The following is a 20,170-nucleotide window of genomic DNA, read 5'->3' as shown; positions in this document are numbered from 1 at the left end:
AACACACTCATGTAAAATTCTTAAACACTTGGAGACCGTGGCTACATTATAGAACGAGCATACATTGAAGGTGCATAAACTTACGTATGAGATGCACAGTCTACTGAAAAATTTTGCATTGAAATGAGGCTGAAAAGATTCCTGTAAGCTACATAATCTTGTTACCCTTTCCCCCCCCCCCCCTTACCTTGTTTTTCTCTCCTCCCCTATTGTGCCAAGGTTTCTTCAAACTTGTACCTATATCTTAAAGTACCTGAAATGCTTGTCTTTTAGATCTTATTTCTTGTGATAATGTACAATTACCCAAAGCTGATGGCCTTTATGTATGTTTCTAAACCCATGTTGCACATGGGTACAGTTATGTTATTTGCTTGTATGTTTGTTTTTACTCTTTTCAAAAATAAAAAACAGATTTGACAAAAAAAAAAAAAAGAATAGCTTGGATAGGTAAAAGCATTCCAAAGTTATTACCATATAAATTGACACGTCAGTATTGAAAAATTAGGTTCTGTCAGGAAGCTCAAAACTGGCCGCAGCGGGAAGGGGTTAAAATGTCAGACACCATGACGGAACTCGACACCCCAGTATAAATCATTTGGGTCCATCAGATGACAGATCTGGCACTGTGTCCTGCTTACCGTTTGAACCACTATGACAGACATCCTTTATTGAGAAATATACTCAATTGAATTCCCAACACCCATGTTGATAATACAGAGAGCTATTTAAAAAAAATGTAAGAAAAAATGGTACGCTTTTTGGGTTACCCTATATTTTATTACTGTTATTTTGACTTTACAAAAAATTATTATAATATTCATAATAATCATAGTAATTTTGGATTTAAGAATTCACAATAAAGATTTACAGATGTAGCCATCCCTATCTTGACTTCTATTAACTACACTCGCATTAAATACACAGTGTCAAGAAACTTTAACTTGACCTTTCAATGGCTTTTCAATGGCTTTTGTTGTGTGATATCACGATGCAGCAAGTTATCAGAGTCAAGTTAAACTTGGCTACATCCTAGATATGACATGATTTAATCGCCTCTTGGGACTCACACCGATGGTGACCTTTGTCTGCTTTGCACAGTGCTTGGTCTCTTCTTTATAACATAACGGACAAAAGCTGGCCGTCAACATTAAATAAAAGTTGCCTGAACCTGCTGATTTTGGCAGGATTGGCCAACTATCTAATGTGTATGGGGGTCTCCCAAAAAATGGCAGATGTCAGGGAAAACAAGGATTAGGCATGTTGGATTTCAGCGCGCCGAATCCTTTTTTTCAACAAAAGATAAGCAGCTGACAGAGGTGTCTGCCAGAGACTTATTCCCCTCTCCCATTAAAAAAAATGCACGCTCTGCGATTAGATAGATAGATAGATAGATAGATAGATAGATAGATAGATAGATAGATAGATAGATAGATAGATAGATAGATAGATAGATAGATAGATAGATAGATAGATAGATAGATAGATATTAACTGTATATGCTCGCCCACACAATGACCTGTAAGCAGGAATGGGAAGCTTCCAGCCTTTTTCTTTCTCATTAAATTGCAAGCACTGCTCTTATCTATATGCAGTCAACTCCAGAATCATGGACACCCTTCATGGAAATGAGCGGAGATCGATATATTAACCCCTTCCCGCCGCAGCCATTTTTCGAATTTTCACTTTCGTTTTCTCCTCACCACTGTCTGAAAGCCGTAAGTTTATTTTTCCATCAATATTGCCGTAGGAGAGCTTGTTTCTTGCGGGACGAGTTGTAGCTTTTCGCAGCACAATTTATTGTACCATATATGGTAGTGGGAAACTGGAAAAAAAATATTTGTGGGGTGGAATAGGAAAATAACAGCGATGCCTCAATTTTTGGGTGGTTTTATTTTTATGGCGTTCACCATGCAGTAAAAATGGCATGTTAACTTTTTTCTACTGGTCAATACAATTACAGCGATACCAAATTTATATAGTTTTTTTTAAGATTTTGTACTTTTACAAGGAAAAAACTGATTGTTAAAAATAAAATTTGAGTTTTGTTGCCATATTCTGAGAGCCATAGCTTTTTTATTTTTCCATCGATTTAGAGATATAAGGGCTTATCTTTGCGGGGTAAGCTGTAGTTTATATTGGTACCATTTTGGAGTACATGAGACTTTTTTATCACTTTTTATTTCATTTTTCGTGAGAGATGAATTGAGCACAAAACAGCAATTCTGACAGTTTTAATATTTATTTATTTTTACGCCGTTCGCCACACGTACTAAATAATGATATATTGTAATAGTTCAGACTTTTACAGACATGTCAATACAGTTATGTTAATTTTTTTTCTTTTATACATTGTGCTTGAGGAAAAATGGCAAAAGAACACCCCGATCTCACCACGGGGGGGCCGTTGGAACGTTACAGGGGGTCGCCCCTCTGTTTTAGTCATTAAAATGCTACGGTCGCTATTAACTGTGGTATTTAACGGGTTAAACTTGCGGGATCCCGCTTGTTACCCGGCAGTGTCGGCTGTAACACAGGGTCGACACGTTTGTCCTATGGAGCGGGCTCAGCCATGAGCCCGCTCCATTCTCCCCTACCCAACGTGTGCCGTATATATACGGCAGATGTCGGGAAGGGGTTAAAGATTTTTTCCACACGAATCCCGGGTTTGCACTGTTGCCTTGCAGCAGCGGGGTCCTAAGTTCTAATCTCACCAAGGAGAACACCTGCGTGGAGTTTCTATGTCCACCCTGTGTCTTTGTGGGTTTCCCCTGGGTTATCTTGTTTCCTTCCATACTCAAAAAATATATAAATGGGTTAATAGGATTCCTATGAAATTGATCCTGGTTTGTGTGCCCGAGATAAAAAAAAATTAGACAGGGACAGCGATTTAATGTAGATGATGATAATCTCAGTACAGCTGTTAGGAAACATACGTCTATTTAAGATTGTCATGACTCCTAGCCTAGCTTCTGGGTGGCTCTGGTTTGAGTTGCAGAGCCAATCTCATTTGTCTGTGTTCTTCCTATCAGATTATAGGGTGGAGTATTTAAGGCTGGTCAGTTCTTTCATTGTTGCTTGTGAATTTTTATGTGTATGTAAGTATCTGATCAAGATCCTGGCTACACCCTGTATCACCTGACTATTTGGATTATTGGAAATTAACCTCGGCTTTGTCTTTAGATTAACCCATTTGCTCACTGATTTGGAAATTCTGCTCTCGGCTGGTTTTGACCTCTGCAACTCCTGGAAATCTGCTTTCTGATTTGGACTTACAGTCTCTCCTGGTTGTGTACTCTTTGCTGTTTACCCTTTTTTGCTGGATTCACACGAGCATGTTCGGTCCGTAAAGGACGGAACATATTTCGGCCGCAAGTGCCAGACCAAACACACTGCAGGGAGCCGGGCTCCTAGCATCATAGCACATTGATGTGAGGTGAACGTCGGCTACGAAGGTGCGCAAGGGCCAAACGACATGCTACAGTGGAGCAGCTCACAGTGAAAATCAACCAGGGGGCTACCAGACGTATGTCTAAAACAACAGTTCAGCAAATCCTACTGCATATAGGGGCTCCGAAGCAGACAGATGGTCACTGCTCCTATTCTAACAAAGGTGCATCAGAAAAAAAGGCTTCAGTTTGCACGGCGGTATTGGAATTGAACCACCAATAATTGGCAAATGGTTGTCTTCTCCGATAAGTCACAATTTCTGCTTCATCAAACGGTTGGACATTGGCGTGTCAGGCGAGACACATCAGAGAACAAACACCCTGCAACCATTGCTGGAAGAACACAAGCTGGGGGCGGCGGCAGCGTTATGGTCTGGGGAATTTTTTCATGGCATTCTCCACGCCCACTCATCCATGAGGAAGGCACTCTGAACCGATTTGGGTATGAATCCATCGTTGCAGATCACGACCACCCATACTTTTCTGTTTGTCCTCCCTGGGGCAGATGGAATCTACCAGCAAGACAATGCGACATGTCACACGGCTAGAAATGTCCGAAAGTGTTTGGAAGAGCACGACCAAGACTTCCAAATACTTCCCTGGCTCCCTAATTCACCAGACTTAAACCCAATTGAGCATCTGTGGAACCACCTCGATTGTCTTGTTCGCTCCCCGCGCACCCTCCAGCAAATGTGGAATGCACTGCAGTCAGCATGGCTCCAGATACCGGAGACAATCTACCAGAACCTTATTGAGACACTCCCAGGCTGTCTAGCTGCTGTCCGTGCTGCACACAGCGGTTACTCTGGATATTAGCTGGTGGTCATAATAATTTAACTTGACTGTGTATATACAGAGCATAGCTAAAAGTTTGTGGGTTCCAGAATAAAACTTCTTCTTGTCCCCCTTACAACTTATAACTCTCAGCTATATTCCTGGGTCTCTTAAGTGACCCATTGATGCAGTAATAGCAGCCATGGCCATTGCTAGGTTCTTAAAAGATATGGGGCAAAAGCCCCAAGACATATGTTTTGCCCTCCCCGAGACATGACATTCTGCCCATACAACATTCTTACACTGAACAGCATCGGGACCCAGCACTGCATCCCAAACCATAATGTGGGAGGCCCATATGGATTCAGGGCACGGTTGTAACTGTGACCACAGCGAATTATCAGTAGGGAATACCTGTGCGCCTCGTTAAGCTTCCCTGGACTCACCTAGGCGCTGAAGTCCTGCCTGTTGTTGCCTATAATAGGTGATGACTTGGTGTCCGGTCTAACCATTGTAGAAGCAGAGAAATAGATTACTACAACAAGCTTGTTAAGTTGTAGGTTTCATTACCCCAATCTGCATGGGTTTCCCAGCAGATTATTGCACCACCCCATATCCCTTACAACCCTGACAGGAGTCTCATTGCTGCGGCTTGAGACATAGCTGGACCACAGAGAGGTAAGTACATATATCAGGACTTCCCTTTCCAGAGAAACTGCATTGTTAGCAAAGGAGGAAATTGTCCCATGGGTCCTGAAAAGGACATCAAGCGAGGAACAAACAGCAGGCCCTTCTTTTCTGAGTGGCAAAATCCAAAGCCATAATTGATCTTTTGTTATCGTGCCCCCCATCTTTTAAGTGCGACACAGATGACAAAGCTGTATCTGTAATATGGAAATATTTACTAAAAGAGTAGGTTTAGCCCTTGTTTAGAGGGTTTATGTTTTACTCCAAGGGCCAATAAAGTAGGAGGTAAGTATGATATTTATAATTACTTATAGAGGTTCCCTAATTTAGTTCAAAGTCAAAGCTACCCTGTAAAACAATAGACACTGATAGTGTGTAAAACGTTCCTTTATTTGCAGCATTGTGACAGAGTCAGTTTTTTGAAGGCCTTGCTGATTTCTGGAGGCAGGAGAACCTGGCATCTTAGAGCCTGAAGACACTTGTGGAATGTCACCATCCTCGGAGGTCTGTTCTGTCAAGGATGATGAAATACTGGATATGGTGCACTTAGCCTGATGATCATTGTAGTATCTCTACAGAGGTCCAGAATGATGAGGAGATGTGGAAGGAGCTTTACATGATGTGAAGATGGTAGTCAGTCTAGCCTTACAAACCGCAACCAGGGCCGGACTGATAGTCAAGTTATAAATATATAGTGGAGCAAAACAGCAGGGCTCACCTATCCTAGGGCTGCTAAAAATTTCTACAGGTTGCAACAATATATAGTCCCACGTTCAAAACATCACTCCTCTCCATTCAGCCCCCTCCAACATACAGTCTCATGTGCAAAACATCATTCCCATTCCTTCAGCCCCCTCTGAAATACAGTCCTATGTAAAAAAAAAAAAACATCCCTCCATTCAGCACCCTCCAACAAACATTTTCATGTGCAAAACATCACTCCTGTCCCTTCCACCTCCTACAGCATACAGTCCAACGTAAATAAAAAAATACATCACCAACCTCCCTTCATCTTCCTCCAACATACAGTCTCATGTGCAAAACATCACTTCCCTCCGTTCAGCCCCCTTCAACATACAGTCCCATGTGCAAAACCTCACTCTCCCCCTTAAGCCCCCTCAAACATAAAAAAATATCACATCGGTCCCTTTAGCCGCCTCCAAAATACAGTCACATGTGCAAAACATCACTTCCCCACTTCCCCTTATTCAGCCCCCCCCCCCCAACACACGGATCCATGTTAAAAAAAATCCTTCCCCTTCCTTCAGCCCCCTCAAACATACAGTCCTACGTAAAAACATAATTCCCCTCCCTTTAGTCCCCTCCAACATAAAGTCCCATTTGGAAAACATTACCCCCCCCCTTCAGCCCCCTCCAACATACAGTTCTATGTGCAAAATATCACTCCCATCCAGTCAGCCCCCTCCAACATACAGTTCCACATGCGAAACATCACTCCCATCCATTCACCCCCCTCCAACATAACCATGTTAAAAAAAAAACAATCCACAAGAAGAGGCAGCACTCCGGTAGTATAGAGAAATACAAAAGGCAACGTTTCACCTTCCCCATGAAAGCATTTTCAAGCAAGGAATATGTTGCTCAAAGCATATATGGAATATGTCACATAGACCGTCGTGTCCAAAAATTGGATGGAATTAGTAGAGTGGACCATTGTGAATTTTATATCTTGATCTATATCATTAAGGAAGATAAAGAATTCTTCCAATAATAGAGGGCCACCTGTCCAAATTGCAAAGACGTCATCTATGTATCGCCACCACCTCAAAATATTTAAGAAGTGGTGGGATACATAGATAGACGTCTCCTCCAGGTCCGCCATAATGATATTGCCATATGTGGGTGCCATATTCGCCCCCATGGCCGTACCGCTCAGTTTTATAAGTATTTTTGACATTTGTTATATTGAGCCAAATTGGGTATTCTTTACTATATTCACACTTCTTTTCTATTTTTCACAGAATATTGTTGGAAGTCGGCTGAGCACTCACTGGTCGAGATGAACACGACTGACTTGAGAATTGTTACATTAAAACTGTTCTTTGTGTCATGACGATGAACTAATATTATGAAACCCCGTGTATGCCTGATCTCATATCAATTATTCAAGTTACATCTAAATTTTCCTTGTACATCCTTGTGTAATTTTCCCCTGTACTATGAAAGACAACCTGATAGGGCACATACATATATTGGTCACTGGAATCCGTCGATCCTAATTTTTCCTTGGGGTAGGTGATACACGCATCCTGCGTTTTATATTGGTGATCCTCTGTTAGATTGTGGCCCTGTATATAGGGACATGTTCCTCCTGAGTTTGGGTTGTTCTGAGAACCATAAATATAGTGCCGTTCTATATGGGTATTCCCTCTTAAAAATGACTGTCCGGGTACTGGGACTTTGCTCCATGCAATAAGTCTGGGGGATTCAGTAATAGATGCAATGATAATGCGTTCACGACTATGGTAAACAACTAGTTTCTACTGTAAATATTACAACTCAGGAGATGTATCGTTTGAGAAATATATTTACCTATTCTAAGATGGCGATCTTGGTCTCCTTTCAAATAATACGCATGCGCGCGTGACGCGATGTGTCAGGTGACCTTCTTCTCACAACCTTCCCCAATCTAACACATGATTTTTGGTTAGTGAGCACTGAATGATCCGATGTGAGCATGCGCTGTGGGTTTTTCAAAACGCCGAGATTTCGGCGCGTAATGACGTTAATAATACATTACCTTGATTTTCTTAGCCAGAACAGATATTGTGTTCGTGACGACTATGGGTGAGGGCCAGCTGTAACTCTTATCACTATAATTGACACTTTATGACATATCTATGTATTTTATGTGATTATTTTTAGATATGTTTATATTTGATATTCAACTATTGATTCACATATTTTCTACATGTTTTGCATTAATTGCAAACACTTTATTCTGTATCATTGTATTGTATTTTTCACATTATTGTTAATCATGTATGATTATCTTTCATTGCCGATTTGCATGTTTTGCACACTATATATATGCTTTGAGCACACATATTCATTGCTTGAAAATGCCTTCATGGGGAAGGTTAAACGTTGCCTGCACAGTCCATGATGCAGAAGTCTGCCTGGAGAGAGGGAGCAGACCCACCGGAGCAGAGCACAGCAGAGGACAGGAAAACACAGGACAGTGGTGAGTACAGTGTAAACAATTTAGTGCCTGGGAACACTAGCGTTTCTAAAATCATAAAATAAATGACATTAGTTTATGATTTTAGAAACTCTTGTGTCTCCAGGCACATTCTTTTTGCGGCTGCCGCGACCCCTTACTTTAGACCAAGTGAGCGTTGTAAAGAAAAGTGTTATTATAGATGTTCTAGATGTTACTATTGTTGTTCTTGTAAAAATTTACCCTAAGTAAAAAATAAATTTAAGTTTAGTATTCACATAATTACAGAACACTTCTGTAATAAAAATATAATCACTGCAAAGCACTTACCTCTATCGATGGTAATGGGCCCAGGCAGCAGATGTTATCAATGATCTAGGAATAGAAAACAATTGTACAGTGTGAGACATAGTTATAGGCCTGATGATGTCAGAACTATATCATGATATCACAAGAAGTATGTGTAAATAGACCACACCCAGATTCTAGATGATGTAACAGGAAGTGTCTGCAGATGCTCCCTGCTTGGATTGTACATTATGACATCACAAGCAATCTGTTCTGATTCCATTCCAGACAGTGATGGAGAGATGGATCCACCATATTCAAAGTAGTTTTTGATACTTTCTTGTTTCTGTTCAGTGCTAACACTATAATATAATACACATCCAGCAAATGAAGTATAATTATATTCATTTCACTCAGCATGGAACGTGTTCTACAGCTGCAATATTTCATTTATTATAGTATTTATTTAGAAATAGAATATTGTATTGTGGTTTCTTAAAGGAGAGAACAATAGGCTATCCACCCTGATCCTTTTTGACACAAGTATTACACATTATCTGAGCTCAGCATATATGTATATTTGGGATGTCTAATTCATATAGCAATTCCTGTAATAAAGTTTAATCATTATGTTGGTGGTGGATGATTGAAAAAATACTTAAATTTCTTTCAAAATAAGCATGAGAGCAATGTAAATTCATTCTTATATATATATGTATTCAGATGCAAGGTCTTTATATGTCGATCTAAGGAAGAAGAAGAAAAATAAGACATTTGAAAAGTACTAGGCAACTGTAGCTAAATGAACTTATTTATCAAAATAAAACATTGATCACATTTTTAGATCGCCATGCGTTCCTTTTTTAAAAAAAAAAATCTGGTACACAGTATAATGCAGATACAATAAGGGATAAAAAAAATAAGTACAATACAATTCAACAGTGCAAGCGCAGAGCCATTTCTTCACCCTCTCCTTTCCAGCTCAAAACACGCACCGGAAGAAAAAAAAAATAATAAAAAAAAAAGCCCATCTCCAATAGTCTAGATATCTGACCTCACCCTTCTCTATCTCTGGGATCCAGATGGTCTATCCACAGCAGCCATTTTAAATATAATCTATTCCAATAACACTTTCTGAAACGTTTTCAAGCCAACAAATTTGGGATCGACTTGCAAATCCAAACCCTAAGGATTTGCAGTCGTGCCATAAAACCAGTTGCATTAGTAGATGTAAATAAGATTTATTTTGAAGTTGTGGGACTGCAGAGTATTCTCCCAGCAATGCTAGGGACAAACTCTTTTCCAACACAATACCAAAAAACAGAATTCAAGTGTTGAAAAACCCTATCCCAACAAATATGTAGTTTGGGGCAGCGCCACGCCAGGAGTACAAGATACGCATCTGCTGCACCACATCTAGGATGAAGAGGAGAAATAACCTATATAAAATAAATTTTTTGAGGAATAATACAGATCAAGAACCAGAATATATTAAGAAAACTGCATGTTTCTAGAAAATTAAATACCCAGATATTGAAAAATTTCCACCTTTAGAAGACCTGCACAACCGTGACCACCATCCTCATTGTCTAATGGAAGGAGGGTTGACTTAGTCCAAATAATTTCAATACCAGAATACCCCCCAAATTTAGAATATACTACGAAGACATGCTCCACATCTCCGACTTTGCTGAGATACAGAAGCATGTCGTCTGAGTATAGGAAGATCCCCCTCCCCCCTCAAATTTAAAGCCCCTTATCAGAGGATCAGCCCTGATTTTAAGAGCTAAATCAATAGTGTAATCAAAAAGGGGGGGGGGCATCCCTGCAGTGTTCCTCTACACAACTGAAAAATTGTTAATTTGGCACCCTTGAAGCCTATCTGGGCCCTAGGCTGATGGTAAAGAATTTTAATCCATGAAATGAACGTGTCAACAAAGCTAAATCTGGAGAGCAATTCCCACAGGAACTTCTATTCAACGTAGAATGCCTTACTCGTGTTTAATGATAGTAAAGCCCCATTCAGAAAAAAATGGCATTCTGAATGTTAGTCAAAATTTTACGTATGTTGTAGGATGTCATACTGGTGGCAGGGGCCGTTCCTGCTACCAATCCCCGCTGCTGGCTCCCCTACTTTCTTGACCAGCGACCTGGTTCCCCTGCTCTGCGTGGCCAACGGCGTCTCTGTACTGCCTCTTCTCCTGCTTGCCCACCTTAGGGCGGGTGCATAAGGGGATTTTAAAATTCCTAAATCCAATTTCTGTTGCTCCTGGACTATATAAGGCACCTCCTCAGCAGTCCACCTGGTGCCTGAGCAACTTTGGTGAAGCCTAGTTGTGTCTTGCTCTCTTTTTGTTTCTCTCCTGTTTCCATAACTGACAGTTTCGATCATGTGATTCAAAAGTCCTAATTTTACTAGAATTTAAATAAATGGCTCTGAGAATGTAAACATAGAAATACAAATATAGTAAGTTATTACATTTTTTTGTAAAAAATATAGCATTTTAATATTGAAGTATAAGGCATATATAGCAAACATCTGGAAAAAAGTTTAATCGTACCAGTGAAAGACAGATTCAGGTTTCTAGGTATGATTGAACTCTTCATCAGCTTCTTCTGCTTTTTATTTTTCTATTGAATGTGGACACAAATTTTAAACCATATATCTTAGCTGTAGCTTTATCTGTTTTGGCTTAGGGGGCATCTTTTATATTAATTACATTTTCTGTGAGATGGTTATACACGTTTTATTATATTATACTTTTATGGCCTATTTTATTATGATTGTGTTTCCATATTGATTATATTATTATGTTTATTATTTACGTTTGTCATAATCACAACTGAACATTATTATTGCCAGTGGAAGTTATTATTGAAGCTCCGAAACCGTACATAGCACATTCTTAAAAAAAAAAAAAGTAAAATTGATTACATCAATTATATTCATCCATCCAAATAAACAACAAAAAATCATTTTACTGTACATAACTTTTAGGCCTCATTTACACGAGCGTATGCGTTTTGCGCGCGCAAAAAACGCTGCGTTTTGCGCGCGTATGCATGGCGTATGCACTGCGTAAACGCAGCCTTGTTGCGTTTTAAACGCGCAAAAGGCATTTGACAGCTCCGTGTGTCATGATGCGCGGCTGCGTGATTTTCACGCAGCCGCCATCATAGAGATGAGGTAGTCGAGGCCCGTCACTGTCCAAGGTGCTGAAAGAGCTAACTGATCGGCAGTAACTCTTTCAGCACCCTCGACAGTGAATGCCGATCACAATATACACCAACCTGTGAATAAAAAAAGACATTCATACTTACCAAGAACTTCCTGCTTCCCCCAGTCCGGGCTCCCGGCCGTTGCCTTGGTGACGCGTCCCTCTCTTGCCATCCGGCCCCACCTCCCAGGATGACGCCGCAGTCCATGAGACCGCTGCAGCCTGTGATTGGCTGCAGCCTGTGCTTGGCCTGTGATTGGCTGCAGCTGTCATTTGGACTGAACTGTCATCCCGGGAGGTCGGACCGGAGTTATCGGTAAGTCAGAACGTCTTTTTTTTTTTACAGGTTCATGGATTTTCGGAGCGGAAGTCACTGTCCATGGTGCTGAACCAGTTTAACGCTTTCAGCACCGTGGACAGTGACTGTCTCCTGACGTCGCGTACCCGAACATTTTTTACCGGTTTCGGTCAAAACGAGTTTGGCCGAACCCGGTGAAGTTCGGGGCGCTCATCTCGAATTTGACACTCCGTTTGGATGTTTGTAAACAGAAAAGCACGTGGTGCTTTTCTGTTTACATTCAGGAGTTTGACAGCTCTTGCGCGAATCACGCAGTTCGCACGGAAGTGCTTCCGTGCGGCATGCATGGTTTTCACGCACCCATTGACTTCAATGGGTGCGTGAGTGCGCGAAAAACGCACGATTATAGAACATGTCGTGAGTTTTTTTCTGCGCACACGCAATGAGCGCAATTCACGCATCGTCTAAACAGCCCCATTGACTAATATAGGTGCGTAAGACATGCGTGCAAAGCACGCGCGTCGCACGCGCGTATAATACGTTCGTGTAAACGAGGCCTTAAACATACCATATCAAGCAGCCTAGTATCCAAACACATGAGCTCTTTATAATATTAGAGATCCAAAGGAATGGAAATGCTAACAGAACAAACAAAGTTAATTTATAATTATTCTTCTACAGCATTTATTTCTGTAGTATATATTAGGGGCGGATATACAATATGTGCAATCTGTGCAGCTGCACAGGGGCCCAGTATATTAGGGGCCACTGTCTTCTTCCAAAGCAGCTTCCTACTACTCTATTAGATTGCATGTAATACTGAGCTAATACATTTTATAGCTCACAAATACTAGTAGATTGTTAAAGGGATATAAAGAGGATATTTTATGACTAGCTATTCAAGAGCAAGGGTTGTGTATATACTGTTCTTGCATAGGAGCCTCTACTGTTTGTGTCCGCCTCTATTATGAATAAAATGGAATCAGCTAATTTATTAACCAGTTAGTGAACGCCCCATAGTGTTTTTACGGCGGCCACTAACGGATTTTATTCCGATGCAATAGCCTTTTTCAGGGCAGCTATCAGGAATTTCTGGGCCCCATACAGCCAAGATGTCTGTGCCCCCCCCCCCCACCTCCATTACCGGGGGTGGGCAACGAAAATTGTGGCAATCACGTTTGTACGTTATTCGCATTAACTGATTTTGGTGGTGATGTCAATTACAGTAAAGGAAACAATGAAGCAGGCAGTGACCGGTTAATGCTCTGGATTTTTATCTATTTAGCCAAAACGTACTTTATAGCATAAAGTGGGATACGTCGCCCGGGGAATGTCTATGAACAGGGCTGGATCCTTCTACTAGCGTGAAAAATAGAATTTTTCAGAATTTAAATGCATCTGCTTGTAAAACAGACGGTTATACCACCCAAAATAGTTACTAGTTCACATTTCCCATATGTCTACTTTAGATTGGCATCGTTTTTTGAACATTCTTTTATTTTTCTTGGACGTTACAAGGTTTAGAACATAAACAGCAATTTCTCATATTTTTAAGAAAATTTCAAAAGCCTTTTTTTTAAGGTACCTCTTGAGTTCTGAAGTGGCTTTGAGGGGCCTATGTATTAGAAACCCTGATAAAACACCCCATTTTAAAAACTAGACCCCTCAAAGTATTCAAAACAGCATTTTGAACGTTTTTTAACCCTTCAGGCATTTCACAGGAATTAAAGCAAAGTGGAGGTGAAATTTGCAAATTTCATTTTTCTTGCTGAATTTCAATTTTATTCAATTTTTTTTCTGCAACACAGAAGGTTTTACCAGAGAAACACTACTAAATATGTATTGTCCAGATTCTGCAGTTTTTAGAAATGTCCCACATGTGGCTCTACTGCGCTCGTGGAATAAAACACAAGCCCTAGAAGCAAAGAAGCACCTAGTGCATTTTGAGGCCTCTTTTTTATTGGAATATATTTTAGGCAGCATGCCAGGTTTGAAAAGGTGTTGAGGTGCCAAAACAGTAGGAATCCCCCAATAGTGACCCCATTTTGGAAACTACACCCCTCAAGGAATTCATTTATGGTTGTTGTTACCATTTTGACCACACAGTTTTCTGACCGCATGGCGCTGTAGGGCTTCAGGACTTGATCTTACAAGTCCATCCCTCCCATGTACCTATTGTAGTCCAGGATGCAGTCTGGTTTGGGGGTGGCTTTTCCTTCATATATCCTAAATCTGTAGGTATACCCTGATGCACTCTCGCACAGCTTATACATCTTCACGCCATACCTTGCCCTCTTACCCAGCAGGTACTCGCGGAATTGAACCCTCCCTTTAAAATGTACCAAGGACTCATCAATAGAAATACACTTCTCGGGGGTGTATGCTTGGGAAAACCGGGCACTGAAACGGTCTAATAGGGGTCTCCGTTTATACAAACGGTCAAAACTGGGGTTATCTCGGGGTGGGCACTGCTCATTATCAGTATAATGTAAGAAGCAAAGTATTGCCTAATTTATTTATTTTTTTAGGTTACAGTTCAGTTCTGAAGTTGCTTTGAGGAGCCTATATATTAGAAACCCCTATAAAACACCCCATTTTAGAAACTAGACCCCTCAAAGTATTCACAACAGCATTTAGAAAGTTTATGAGCCCTTTAGGTGTTTCACAGAAATTTAGAGCAAAGTAGAGGTGAAATTTAAATATTTTTTTTCTCAGAAAATCCTCTTTATACCATTTTTTTTATAACACAAAAGGATTTATGAGAGAAACACAACTTAATACGTATTGCCCAGATTCTGCAGTTTTGAGAAATATCCCATATGTGGCCCTAGTGTGGTAATGGACTGAAGCACCGGACTCCGAAGCAAAGGAGGACCTAGTGGATTTTGAGGCCTCTTTTTTATTAGGCACCATGTCCGGTTTGAAGAGGCCTTGTGGTGCCAAAACATTGGAAACCCCCCAAAAGTGACCCCAATTTGGAAACTAGACCCCTTGAGGAATCCATTGTAGTTTTCATGGGGTGCATGCAGCTTTTTGATCAGTTTTTATTCTATTTTTAGGTTGCGTGGTGACTAAAAAACAGCAATTCTACTATTGTTTTTCTATTCTATTTTTTTTACAGTGTTCACCGTGCGCTATAAATGACATATTCACTTTATTCTGCGGGGCGATACGATTATGGCGATACCAGATGTTTAAAGTTTTTTTTTTATGTCTTATGGCGTTTGCACAATAAAATACGTTTTGTAAAAAATCATTCACTTTTTGTGTTACCTTATTCTAAGAGCCAGAAGTTTTTTATTTTTCAATCAATAAAGCCGTGCGAGGACTTATTGTTTGCGTAACGAACTGTAGTTTCAATCAGTACCCTATTTAGGTACATGCGACTTTTTGATCTCTTTTTATTCCATTTTTTGGGAGGTGAAGTGACCAAACAATTGTGATTGTGGTACGGTTTATTATTATTTTCTTTTACGGCGTTCACCGTGCGGGATAAATCACGAAATAATTCTGTAGTTCAGGCCATTAAGGACACGGCGATACCAATTATGTATAGTTTATTTGTTTGTTTATATATTTTTATTAATAATAAATGACTGATAAGGGAAAAGGGGGGATTTTTACTTTTAATACTTTTAAAACTTTTATTTTCTTATTTTTACACATCTTTTTTCAACTTTTTTTTTTTACTTTATTACTTTGTCCCACTAGGGGACTTGAGGGCAGGAGGCCCTGATTGCTATTCTAATACACTGCACTACATGCGTAGTGCAGTGTATTAGAACTGTCAGCTACTCACTGACAGCAAGCATAGTGGGTCCTGATGTTGTCAGGACCCACTAGGCTTCCGTCTATGGCATAGCCGGACGCCATTGTTTGGTGTCCGGTTGCCATAGTCACCATCTCCGGCCGCTATCGTGTAGCAGGCCGGCGATGGCAGCTTAACCCCTAAAAAGCCGCAATCTCTATAGAACGCGGATTTTAAGGGGTTAATCAGCGGGGTCACAGCGATCGGTCCCCGCTGTAGGAGCTGTGACAGCTGCTGTACGAGACAGCAGCTGTCACAGATCCTGTATGTGTCGGGAGGACGGCCGAAACGGCCGTTACTCCCGAGACGTACTATTAGGTCATGGAGCGCGAACGATACAGCTGCCATGACCTAATAGTACGTCCAGGAGCGGGAAGAAACGCTCACGAGAAAGAGAAGCGACATGCCCTTTCTTTGGGCATTTCCGTCTCTGACCTACCATTGACATCAATGGGAGGCAGAGAAAGCCTGAAGGAATTTCAAGGCAGATTTTTCTGCCTGCAATAAACTGTGCGAACGAGGCCTAAGTCCCATTGTCATTCAGAGCTGCTCATCCTTGACTTTTCCATGTAATATAAGTCGCATGATACTTATTGCGGTGGTGGATTTCTTTTAATGGTGTGGACAAAAATACATGTGAATTTTTTTTCGCAGCATGTGAACTGGGTTGGGGAAACCTCATATGCATGGGATGCAGAATCATCGGCATGTCATCGGAATCCGCATCAAATCCAACATGTGTGAACGGGGCCTTAGGGGGAGTTAAAACAAAACTGTTAGGCCAAATGCACATGTTACTTATTACATATAAATTTGTCACAGGTATTTCCGCAGTGTAATAAAGACCCAGCAAAGTAAATGAAATCAAGAAATCTCATCTACATGTCGCATTTTCTGCACAAAAATTTAGCTGCAGTGCGTATTGGAAAATATGTTACATCTCACTTTATCTTGCATTTCCACTTGCGAATTTCTTCTGACTAGTTTAAAAAAAATAAAAAAAACCTGCAGCAGAAAACCTGCACCTTTTTCCGCATCAAAATGTAAAAATCGCACCTAAAAACGTATCAAATAACGCACTATTAGGTACAGATTTTACTTGCGGTTTTGATGCGGATTTTGTGCACCAGATACCTCAATGTGTGCATTACAGAATTTGCTCGGGATTTACAGCAAATTAACCCTTTACATTGTAAAGGATGAAATACGTTACAGTTCTGCAACATTAGAGTATGTTGACACTGCTTATTTTCGCCCGTTTTTCAGGCCATAAATGGCCGAAAAACTTCGGAAACATCAGAAGCAGACGGGCCGTTTTTTTACGCGGCCGTTTTGAAAAACGACGACGTAAAAAAACGGCCGTGAAAAAGTGTATGTCACTTCTTCAGACGTTTCTGGAGCCGTTTTTCATAGAAAAACAGCTCCAAAAACGGCCGTGAAAAACGCAGCGAAAAAAAAACTTCCCTTAAAGCTCTCTATTTTCAGACGGTTTTTGCGAAGCGTGAACAGAGCCTAATAGGCATGCAGCTGATTTAACCCCTTCCCTCCCATTTTTCGGATTTTCACTTTTGTTTTTTCCTCTCCACCTTCCAAAAGCTTTATTTTTGTTATTTTTCTGTCTATATCGCCATATGACGGCTTGTTTTTTTGCGGGACAAGTTGTAGTTTTTCATGGCACCATTTATCGTACCACATAATGTACTGGGAAGCTGAAAAAAAAATATTTGTGGGGTGAAATGGGCAAAAAACTGCGAATACGCCATTTTTTGATACAATGGCTTGATTCAGGGTGCGCCCCCTGATTCTAAGGGCTTATTCAGACGAACGGGATATACATCCGTGCAACGAGCGTGATTTTCACGCGTGTCGCACAGACCTATTATTAGTCTGGGGCAGTGCAGACAGTTGCGTGATTCCGCTGTGAAAATGTCACGACATGTCCGCTCTTTGTGCGTATTTCGCGCATCACGCACCCATTGAAGTCAAGGGGTGCGTGAAAATCACGCGCACCACACGGAAGCACTTCCGTGGGACGAGCGTGATTCTCGCAACAGCTGTCAAACTATGAATGTAAACAGAAAATCACGCAGCCTCGCATTATACGGGGCTGACACACGCTCGTGTGAATCCGGCCTTACACTTTAAAAGCCGCGGTCACGATTGACCACAGCATTTAAGGTGTTAAAAGGGCGGAATCAAAGTGATCTTTGACTCCGCCCGTTGCAGTGAGGTGTCGGCTGTGTAACACTGTCGTCACCCCCAGCGTATGGAGCGCGCTCAGTCCGTGAGCTCGATCTATACTTCCCATACATACCTGACCCTTATCAAGTACAGTTACGGTTATAAATCAGCAGCACGTCCTAAATTCCATGCAGATTTTTTTTCTGCTGCACGTGCATGGGGTTTTGACAAACCCTATTCACATGAGTTAGGGCTTATTTGGGCTTATAAGACTAACGTGTTAATCGTCCGTGTGAAGGACTTTTTTTTAACGGCCGTCACATGGCTGCATGTATTTCTATGGGGTTATTCACATGGTCGTTTTAACGGACCGTGTGAAGGGCCTGTAAAAAAATAGGACATGTCCTATTTTTGTGCGTTTTGACAGATCCCTCAATAGACTCGAGTCTATAAGGGATCTGTGAAAACGGGTCCCGTACGGGTGCAAATCGGCCGTGAAAAACGTCTGTTCTTCACGTCTGATTTGCAACACGTTGGTCTGAATATCGCCTTATATTGTAATTTGTAGTGTATTTTCAGTTCGCAATCCGCACCAAAAACAGGAGACAAGTAAGTGGCCTTATTCAGACGTCCATGTTCGCTCTGTGATATATGGACTGTGTATCGGCCATATTTCCCAGACCGACCACAGTTCAGGGAGCTGGGTTTCTAGCATCACAGTTATCTATAATCATAGGAGTACCTCCCTTCCCGCGGGAATACTGTCCCTGATCCCGCACTGAAAGCATCATTATAGTATGGGGCAGTATTCCCGCGGAGAGGCAGGGACTCCCACCAGCATTGATAACTGTGATGTTAGGAGTCCGGCTCCATGAATTGTGGACGGCCTTGGAAATACGCCAAATTTACGCTCCGTATATCATGGACCAAACACGGCTGTCTGAAAAAGGCCTTAGTCTAGTTACTCAGTGCGGTCAAATCCGATTTTTTTTGCCCCAATTTTTGCGAAATCGCGGCAAAAACGTGATTTGACTGCACTGTGAGAATATAGCCTAACAGCACTATTTTTTCATGTTTTGTATCCTGTCTTTTTAATGCAATTTTCGCAATCGCGGCGCAAATCATGCAGTTTTTCCGCGATTTTTATATAATCGCAGAAAAACTGTGCCATTTTTGCCGCTATTGCGAAAATGGCGGCAAAAAAACCGCTAGGAAAACGAAAAAAAAACAAAAAACATTTCAACATACTTTATAAATTGTACAAATGGGGTAAGGAGGAATGGGAAGCAGGATGCAGAGGGGGAAACACTCACCAGCCTGCAGGTCCGGTCGGCTGTGTAGAGGAGCTGGCTGGGGGGCGGGATCTCCACACGGAGCATCTGTACATGCTGCTTCTCCCATCCAGTTCGTGGTTGCTGGTTAGCTGGTTAGCTGCAACAGGTATTCACGGGGGGCCGCAACCGTTGCTAGGGGGGGCACGACCGTTGTGAGGGGGCGCCCTTGAGCGTTGTGAGGGGGGCCGACAGTCCGAGTGGGGGGTGACGACAGCCCGGCAGACCCCTTTTCTTCATTCAAGTGGCAGGGCCCCTGACGGGAGTACTACTAGTACTGTCCTAATGGCGGCCCTGGCCTTTTTGCAGCGCTGCATCGGAAAAAATAAACAGAGCAGGGAGCCGTTAAATCTCCCTGCTCTCAGCTACCAGAGGTAGCTGAGGGCTGGGGGCATCCCTGCTCTAACGGGTGAGATCGATATTAGTATCGATCTCACCCGTTTAACCCCTCAGATGCGGCGCTCAATAGCGAGTGCCGCATCTGAGTGGTTTTGGAGAGAGGGAGCTCCCTTTCATCCCGCTGGCACCCGGCAATAAGATCGCTGAGTTTTGGTGTCTTCTATGGCAGCCGGGGGGCCTAATATAGGCCCCCAGGTCTGCCTGTAGTGTGTGCCTGCTAGGTCATGCCAGACGCATGGCCTAGCAGATGTCTGTCCATTTTACACAGACAGGCATAATACACTGCAATACCGAAGTATTGCAATGTATTATAAATGCGATTGGATAATCGCATAGTGAAGTCCCCTAGAGGGACCAGCAAAAAAGGGGAAAAAAAAAAAGGGAAAAAAAATTTGAAAAACCCACTTTTTCCCCTTACAAACTGCTTTATTATTATAAAAAAAACAAAATAAAGTAAAAAAACGTTACAAATGTTTGAAATCGCCGCGCCTGTAACGACCCCAACTATAAAGTTATTACATTATTTAACCCGCACAGTGAACGTCGTCAAAAATAAAAT

General features: G+C 41.6%; 1 long non-coding RNA gene across 2 annotated transcripts in view; it reads right to left on the bottom strand.

The window, feature by feature from the left end:
• Nucleotides 1–5,287: 5,287 nt before the first annotated feature.
• The window catches only part of LOC142760878 (uncharacterized), a 51,653-nt gene continuing 36,770 nt past the window's right edge, over nucleotides 5,288–20,170 (bottom strand). Inside the window, exons 2-3 of one of the 2 annotated variants that reach the window (XR_012883440.1) lie at nucleotides 8,419–8,463; nucleotides 5,288–5,576 (exon numbers count right to left, since the gene is read on the bottom strand). This is a non-coding gene — a long non-coding RNA (uncharacterized LOC142760878). Of the gene's footprint in view, nucleotides 5,577–7,868; nucleotides 8,333–8,418; nucleotides 8,464–20,170 lie in introns of those variants that run through there. The other variant, XR_012883441.1, reaches the window with a different exon arrangement.

This window comes from Rhinoderma darwinii, chromosome 4, assembly GCF_050947455.1.
Source record: "Rhinoderma darwinii isolate aRhiDar2 chromosome 4, aRhiDar2.hap1, whole genome shotgun sequence".
NCBI lineage: Eukaryota > Metazoa > Chordata > Amphibia > Anura > Rhinodermatidae > Rhinoderma > Rhinoderma darwinii.
Note: the sequence above shows the minus strand (reverse complement) of the source record. Positions and strands in the feature narration are given on the sequence as shown.